We start from the raw sequence: 7,795 nt of genomic DNA, 5'->3' as shown, positions 1-7,795 counted from the left end.
CTGTGGTGGGGGGAGGTGGGGGGGCTGGCCGTGTCTGTGGTGGGGGGAGGTGGGGGGGCTGGCCGGTCTGTCCTCTCTCGCCTGAAATTAGTCATTTGTGCCTTTGTTTTCCTTCCATTAAAAAATTAGTTAATCTGTCCAAAGCTTCATCAGTTTTACTTTTTCAAAGTCTTGGATTTTGGCTTGCTTTTCATGTATTTCTGGTGTCAATGTTATGGGTTTCTGCTCTAATCTTTACTGTTTCCAGCTACGTCTACGAGGTGATTTTCTCTCTTCAGGCTCTTTAGGCAGAGGCTTAGTTCACATATTTGGAATATTCTTCTATAAGCACTTCCTCACCTGCCTCCCACAAAATTTGACATGTCGGTGTTTTGTTTCTATTAGATTATATATAATACGTATTTTCAAATTTTTCTTGAGTTTCCATGAGTTCTTTTGTGGCTGTGATCTAACTTACTTATTTCCCTTATTTTTAATTTTTTTCCCCAGACACAGGGCTTGAGTGTTGTCCCTCGGCTCTTTTGCTCAAGGCCAGTGCTCTACCACTTTGAGCCACAGTTCCACCCACATCCAGCTTTTGACGGGTTAATTGGAGATAAGAATCTCACGGGCCTTTTCTGTCTGGGCTGGCTTTGAACTGAGATCCTCAGATCTCAGCCTCCTGAGTAACTAGGATTACAAGTGTGAACCACCAGTGCTTGGCTCTTATTTCTAATTTTCTCCCTTATTTCTGATGCTGTACTTGGTATGATTTGCAGTTCTTGGACTTCGGTAGGATCTGTTTCATGATCCAGAATGCGCTGTATCTTGCTGAAGGCCGGTGCACGAGAGAATAGTGGTGGGTGGGGTCTCTGTGGGCTGCTCTTCTGCAGACATCACCAGGACAGAGCTGTTAGGGCTTCTGCCCTGCCCCGGCCCGTGGGCTGGCCGCCCATCGCCGCCTTCTTACCTGCAGACACTGCTGACGCGCTGCGTTGGCACCTGTCATCTTGCTGCTGTTTCTATTGTCTGTTGCGTTTGGGCTTGTCTTCCCATCGCTCTTCTCTTCTGTCATCTGGTGGGCAAATTAAGAATAACCCAGTCAGCCCTCGACATGTTATCCTGCAGCCTCAGACATTAGACATTTATTCTGCTGTCTGTTTTTGCTTTGGAAAGGATACATATTTCAGAGCAAGTAAATAAAGTGATCTTTATGTTAGATGTACTTATCTGATCTCTGGAATCTTCGTTTCCTCTATGGCCACCCCACTCCTTCTGTCTGGAGAATGTGCCCGGGTTTCTTTGGGAGCACACTGGGGGTGAGGATCTTGTCTTGCTTTGCCTTCACATTTGGTGAGGAACTCAACAGTGCCGCAGCTGGGCACTGGATGGGCAGATTTGTTGCTCAGTGAAGGTGATGTCTCCAAAACCGGCTTCTTGCTCACACTGTGGCTACAAGAAGTCTGGGTGGTTCTCCTGCCTTTGTGCAGGGTGGGGTGTGTGTGTGTGTGTGTGTGTGTGAAAGCATGCACATATTTCTTCAAGAGCCTTGCTTTGACTTTGGACACTCCCATGTGCAGCCACTGTGGGCAGCTACTCTATCTGATGCTCTGTGATTTCACTAGCTCTTTTGTTTGTGTCTGTAATTAAGTTTGGAAAGGGTGTCCACTGCTCCCTCTCGGTGGTGCTCCCTCACGCATGAGGGTGTGTTCTGTGGCTGGGGGGGTTGGTGTCTTCGTCTTCAGGAACTCCAGCTGTGTTGTGTCTACTGGGCATGGGAGCTGCGTCTGATTCTCCCTGGCATCGAGCTCTCTTTTGTTCCAAGTGTTTCTGTCAGGTTCGTTCTTGTGGTTGGAGCCTCTGCGGAGATGAGGACTGGAGCTTCTACGCCGTCCCAGAGCGTCCTCGCTGCTCCTGACTGTGTTAAGCTTTAAGCTTTCTGTCTGGTAGTGCCAACATTGGTTACGTTGTCTCTGGCTTTACGATTGTTCGGGCTCCTGAGGGCTCTTGGCTGTGAAGCCTTTTGTGCAGCCCAGGGGACACAGGCCACCGGCTCGGGCAGCCGCAGGCAGCCTCCTCCCCTGCAAGAGGCTGTGGAGCGGGGAGGGGGCCGGGTGACAACAGAGCTGTAGCCCCGAACAACTCTTTACGAGCCGTAAAGCGTGCTCTCTAAAAGCTGGGCTGTGCGCTGCGGCTGGTGCGGGTCTCTAGCATTGCCCTGGGCTGGGGCTCAGCCTTGCCTTATTCTAAAAGGGCTTGGGCTCCTGTGGGACGTCAGGTTGACATTTTTCCTTGTGTACTTCAAAAATTTGACCCCAATGTGTTCATGTTACATAGCTTTGGGTGAAAATACACTTTTTCTGTTTTCTTAAAATTCTTTTTTTAAATTCTTTTAAATTTTCCTCCCCCTTCCCTTCCTCCTCCTCCCCCTCCTCCTCCCTCTCTTCCTCTTTTCCCTCTCCTCTTCCTCCTCCTCTTCTTCTTCTTCCTCTTCTTTCTTCTCCTTCTTCTCTTCCTCCTCCTCTTCCTCCTCCTCCTTCTCCTCCTCCTCCTCCCCCTCCCCCTTTTTTTCTCCCCTTTTTCCTTCTCCTTCTGTTTTCCTCCCCCCTCCTCCTCTTCCTCCTCCCCCTCCTCCTTCCTTTTTCTTCTGTGTGTCTGTACTGGGACTTGAACTCAGGGCCTCACACTCTTGCTTAGCTGTTTTGTTTCATGGCTGGTGCTCTACCACTTGAGTCACACATTCCAGTTTAGTTCTTCTGGTGGTTAACTGGAGATAAGCGCCTCAAGGACTTTCCTGTGCTGGCTGGCTTTGAACCTCCATCCTCAGATTTCAGCCCCCTGAGAGTGAGGATTACAGCCTTGTTTCTGGCTTGATTTTCTTCCTTTTGCTCTGTTTCCACTGTGTAGAGTTCTGGAACTTCTCGCAGATCTCTGAGGTCCAGGCCCACAGCCTCTCTCCGGCTCCTTGCTGCCTAACTCCCAGCTCAGCCCCGGGAAGCGGCTGAGCAGCACACCCTCCCATTGGCGCTGCACTTCCAGGCGGCTGGTGTCAGTGTCCGGAAGCTGTGGCTTCCTGTGTGCTGCCAGCTGTTCTGGGAAGGTGACCTTGTCCTGTGGCTGGCCCTTGTCCCCAGTGCCCACCGGCCCCTGTCCCCTGTCCCCAGTGCCCGCCAGCCCTTGTCCCCCATGCCCAGTGCTCCCCAGCCCCTGTCCCCTGTCCCCAGTGCCCGCTGGCCCTTGTCCCCCGTGCCCAGTGCTCCCCAGCCCCTGTCCCCTGTGCCCAGTGCCCACCAGCCCCTGTCCCCTGTCCCCAGTGCCCACCGGCCCCTGTCCCCCGTGCCCAGTGCCCGCCAGCCCTGTCCCCTAGCCCGCTTGTGCAGGAGTCTGGGCCAATTGCAAGAACACAGCCACACCATCACGGCTCCTTGAGCGCTCCAGGGTTGGTGTGCATGTGCCTGGCCGGAGGCTCGAGCGCTCCAGGGTTGCATGTGCCTGGCCGGAGGCTGGGCACGGCTGACAGATGGCTGGCATTGGCTCAGTCTGCGTGCGTCATGGGGCGCTGACGTACCTTGGACCTCCGGGAATGACCCTGGGACCAGGGGTCCACTGGGCTCTCGGCTCAGGGAGGCCCTGGTCCAGATGAAGCCGTGGCAGGCAGTGCAGGCAGGCCGTGGACAGTGCAGGCAGGCCGTGGACAGTGCAGGCAGGCCGTGGACAGTGCAGGCAGGCCGTGGACAGAGCAGGAGGCCGTGGACAGTGCAGGCAGGCCGTGGACAGTGCAGGCAGGCTGTGGAGAGTGCAGGCAGGCCGTGGAGAGTGCAGGCAGGCCGTGGACAGAGCAGGCAGGCCGTGGACAGTGCAGGCAGGCCGTGGACAGAGCAGGAGGCCGTGGAGAGCAGACCCACCGAGTGCCAGGGCAGTGGCCTTGGGAGGGTGAGGGACAATGGCGGGGGCTCAGTGCACGGTGCTCCTCCCTGCCACCCCTGTGGGCAGGGGCTCAGTGCACGGTGCTCCTCCCCCCACCCCTGTGGGCAGGGGCTCAGTGCACGGTGCTCCTCCCCCCTGTGGTCAGGGGCTCAGTGCACGGTGCTCCTCCCCCCCACCCCTGTGGGCAGGGGGCTCAGTGCACGGTGCTCCTCCCCCCTGTGGTCAGGGGGCTCAGTGCACGGTGCTCCTCCCCCCTGTGGTCAGGGGGCTCAGTGCACGGTGCTCCTCCCCCTCACCCCTGTGGTCAGGGGGCTCAGTGCACGGTGCTCCTCCCCCCTGTGGTCAGGGGGCTCAGTGCACGGTGCTCCTCCCCCCCACCCCTGTGGTCAGGGGGCTCAGTGCACGGTGCTCCTCCCCCCTGTGGTCAGGGGGCTCAGTGCACGGTGCTCCTCCCCCCCACCCCTGTGGGCAGGGGCTCAGTGCACGGTGCTCCTCCCCCCCACCCCTGTGGGCAGGGGGCTCAGTGCACGGTGCTCCTCCCCCCCACCCCTGTGGGCAGGGGGCTCAGTGTATGGTGCTCCTCCCCCCACCCCTGTGGGCAGGGGCTCAGTGCACGGTGCTCCCACCCATGGCCTCCCTCAAATCCGGGGTAGCTCCTAACCTCTGCCAGGCGCCTAGTGCTTCTCTGGCACTCTGAGGCCTGGCTCGGGAGGCCGGGCCCTGTGAGTCCCGGTCCTGAGGCTCCACTTTCAAGGCTCCTCGCCTGTGAGGCCGGCGGGCACTGCTTGGGGACTGCGGTCAGACCCCGGCCACGTGGGTGGGTCTGTGCAAAGAGATCGTTTGGTGACTGCAGATGTGAAAATGAATTTCATGTTTTCAGGCAGCAAGAAACAGCCTGGTAAATATTTTATATCTTAAAAACGGGGAGATGGAGCTGCAGGCCAGCGGGGTGGGCCGGCAGTCACGGGAGGAGGGGCCCGGGCCGCGGTCACTTGCGGGTCACAGCCTGACCAGGAGGCTCAGGGGGGCCGGGCATCTTCGCCAGAGGAGGAAGGACAGCAGGGGAAGAGGCTGCTGAGGCGGACGAGACCCCCTGGGGAGAGCCTTGTCGGGGACAGAGGGGAGGGCTGGTGTGCACCCACGCCACGCACAGGCTCCAGGGTGCAGGCCCACCACAGGCCCAGGCTGGGCACCCTGGAGGCAGAGGCAGACCCGGTTCCCAGGGCTGCCGGCCTTTTGCGTGAGGCCACCGGGCTGCGGGCGGGTGGGGCCCACAGCGGCCTGTGTCCTGCCTAACCGCCCCTCCAACAGGCGTCCTCACCGCTGGGTGAAGGTAACCACACTTCCTAGAGGAGAGGAGCAGCGTCCTGCAGCTGCACCCAGCACTTCCAGTGACTTCCAGCAGGTGGCGCAGTGGTGACGCGGGCCTGGGCCTACGATTCGGTTTGGAGATAGCACTGGGGCTTTGGGCCCCGGGTGGGTCCGGTCGCTCTCAGGGTCCTTTGTGCAGAGGGAAAGCTCTGTGTGGAAAATCCCCGCACAATAGAAGTCTCAGGCGCTTAACTAGCGTTGCACCTGAGCCAAATGCCTCGGGGAATCCTGGGTCTCACAGTTTCCCCCAAGCCCTGCCTTCCCAGTCAGGAGCTGAGAGCCCTGGCCAGCCCCTGGCTCGCTCTGTGCACACAAGAGCAGAGGCCGGAGGCTCGAGCCGGCCAGCCCCTGCCCGCTTTCACCAGGGAAAAACTGCAGAGTACAAGTGTCAGTGCATGTTGACAGTGCAGGGCAGCTGGGGGGAGGGTCTGGGTGCTGGCTGGGGGAGGGAGGGGTTGGTGGGTGCCGGCTGGGGGAGGGAGGGTCTGGGTGCTGGCTGGGGGAGGGAGGGGTTGGTGGGTGCCGGCTGGGAGGGAGGGGTTGGTGGGTGCCGGCTGGGGAGGGAGGGGTTGATGGGTGGAGGCTGAGTGCCCTGGGAAGGGTGGGGTGGGAAAGACGTGGTGTGAGAAGCTGGTACCACTTGGGTCCTGCAGGAAGTAAAAGGTGTGGGGCTGGCAGCCTGGGGGGGGAGGGGGGGCGCTTGGTGAGATAGAACACCTGGATCCTGAGCTCACATCTACACCTTGGTTGTTTCCCTTCTCTTCTGGTGAAGTCTAGGCGATGGGGAAAGCAAGGCTGGCCCTCAGCTGGGGGCAGTCGCATCGAGCCGCCTGCCCCCCTCACCTGCGCAGCCCCCCTCACCCCCCTCACCTGCGCAGCCCCCCTCACCTGCGCAGCCCCCCTCACCTGTGCAGCCCCAGCCTACCCTAGTTCCTCCAAGTGTAGAGCTGGCGACAGGTTCAGGCTCATCTCTGCTCTGCCCCACCCCAGGCGCAGGGCTGGGCACCTGCAGGCCAGAGAGGTCAAGAGAGCTGCGGATGGTCGGTGCAGGCCTGTCCCAGGGTGTAGGCCGGGCACCTGGCCCTGCAGGGCTCCCCTTCCCAGGACTCAGCCTCCCTACACCTTCTCCCCGCCTCAGCAAACTTCTCCTTAACACCTCTGGCCTGAGATTCCAGTCCTGGCCCCAGGCCCAGTGTGGAGGAGCAGCACAGCCGGGTGCCCTGTGCTGCCCACTGTCTGCCAGGTGTTAGTGGGAAGAGGCCGGGAGGAGGCCGGGAGGAGGCTGGGAGGAGGCTGGGAAGAGGCCGGGAAGAGGCTGGGAGGAGGCCGGGAAGAGGCCGGGAAGAGGCTGGGAGGAGGCCGGGAGGAGGCTGGGAAGAGGCTGGGAAGAGGCCGGGAAGAGGCCGGGAGGAGGCTGGGAGGAGGCTGGGAGGAGGCTGGGAAGAGGCCGGGAGGAGGCTGGGAGGAGGCTGGGAGGAGGCTGGGAAGAGGCTGGGAAGAGGCTGGGAGGAGGCCGGGAGGAGGCCGGGAGGAGGCTGGGACAGCGTCAGCTCAGTGCTTCTGCAAAGAACCGGGGGAAGAGGCTGGGGAGAGGCCGGCCGGGAAGCAGAGGGTGGTGAGAGGCTTCCAGGCCTTGGCCAGGGATGGGTGGCCTCCATTTCTCCCCCGTGGGGGTCATTCCAACAGTTTCCGTGGGTCGAGACACTTGCACCTGAGCTGTGCCCTTGCAGCCAGACCTGGCAGCGTGCGCTGTGGAGTGGGGTCCCTCTGGAGAGGGGACGGGGGGCTGCCAGCAAAGGCTTTTGTGTCACCACCTCGCTGTGCCCAGCAAGCATGGGCACGGGGCTGGCCACGCGGTCCGCACCCCAGCCATGGGCCGGCCCTCTGTGGACATTCGCTCACCAGCCGCAGCTCAGACGCCCTAGATAGTGACAAAGTAGATGACAGAGAGTGACAGGAGGACACGCTCATCAGACAGATGCTACCACACGAGGGGTCAGCGCTGCTGCCCGCTGGGGAGAGACCCCGTCCCCAGCACCCCCGTCCCCAGCCCCCCCCAGCTGGGAAGAGACCCCGTCCCCAGCCCCCCCAGCTGGGAAGAGACCCCGTCCCCAGCCCCCCTCCCAGCTGGGGAAGAGACCCCGTCCCCAGCCCCCCCCCAGCTGGGGAAGAGACCCCGTCCCCAGCCCCCCACCCTGAGGGAAGAGACCCCCCTATCATCAGCATCCCTAGCAGCAGAGGACACAGACAGTGCCCCCCCCGCGTCACCCCAGGTCAGACTCTGGTTAGGGGAGAAAAGTCCATAATCCCAGCAGTCAGGAGGCTGAGGTAGGAGGATTAGGAGTTTAATACTAGCCTGAGCTGCATAGCCAGACTGTCTGAAAAGCATCAAAAAGAAAAAGGAAGCCAAGATGGAAAAGAGGAAGGAAGGAAGGGGAGAGGAAGGAAGAAGGGGAGGGAGAGGGGGGAAGGGAAGGACAGAGAGGGGAAGGAGGAGGGATGAGGAGGGAGGGGAGGA

The sequence above is a fragment of the Dipodomys ordii genome, unplaced genomic scaffold (genome assembly GCF_000151885.1).
Source record: "Dipodomys ordii isolate 6190 unplaced genomic scaffold, Dord_2.0 Scaffold129, whole genome shotgun sequence".
In the NCBI taxonomy this organism is placed as follows: domain Eukaryota; kingdom Metazoa; phylum Chordata; class Mammalia; order Rodentia; family Heteromyidae; genus Dipodomys; species Dipodomys ordii.
The sequence above is the reverse complement of the archived record's forward strand: the minus strand, read 5'-3'. Positions refer to the sequence as shown.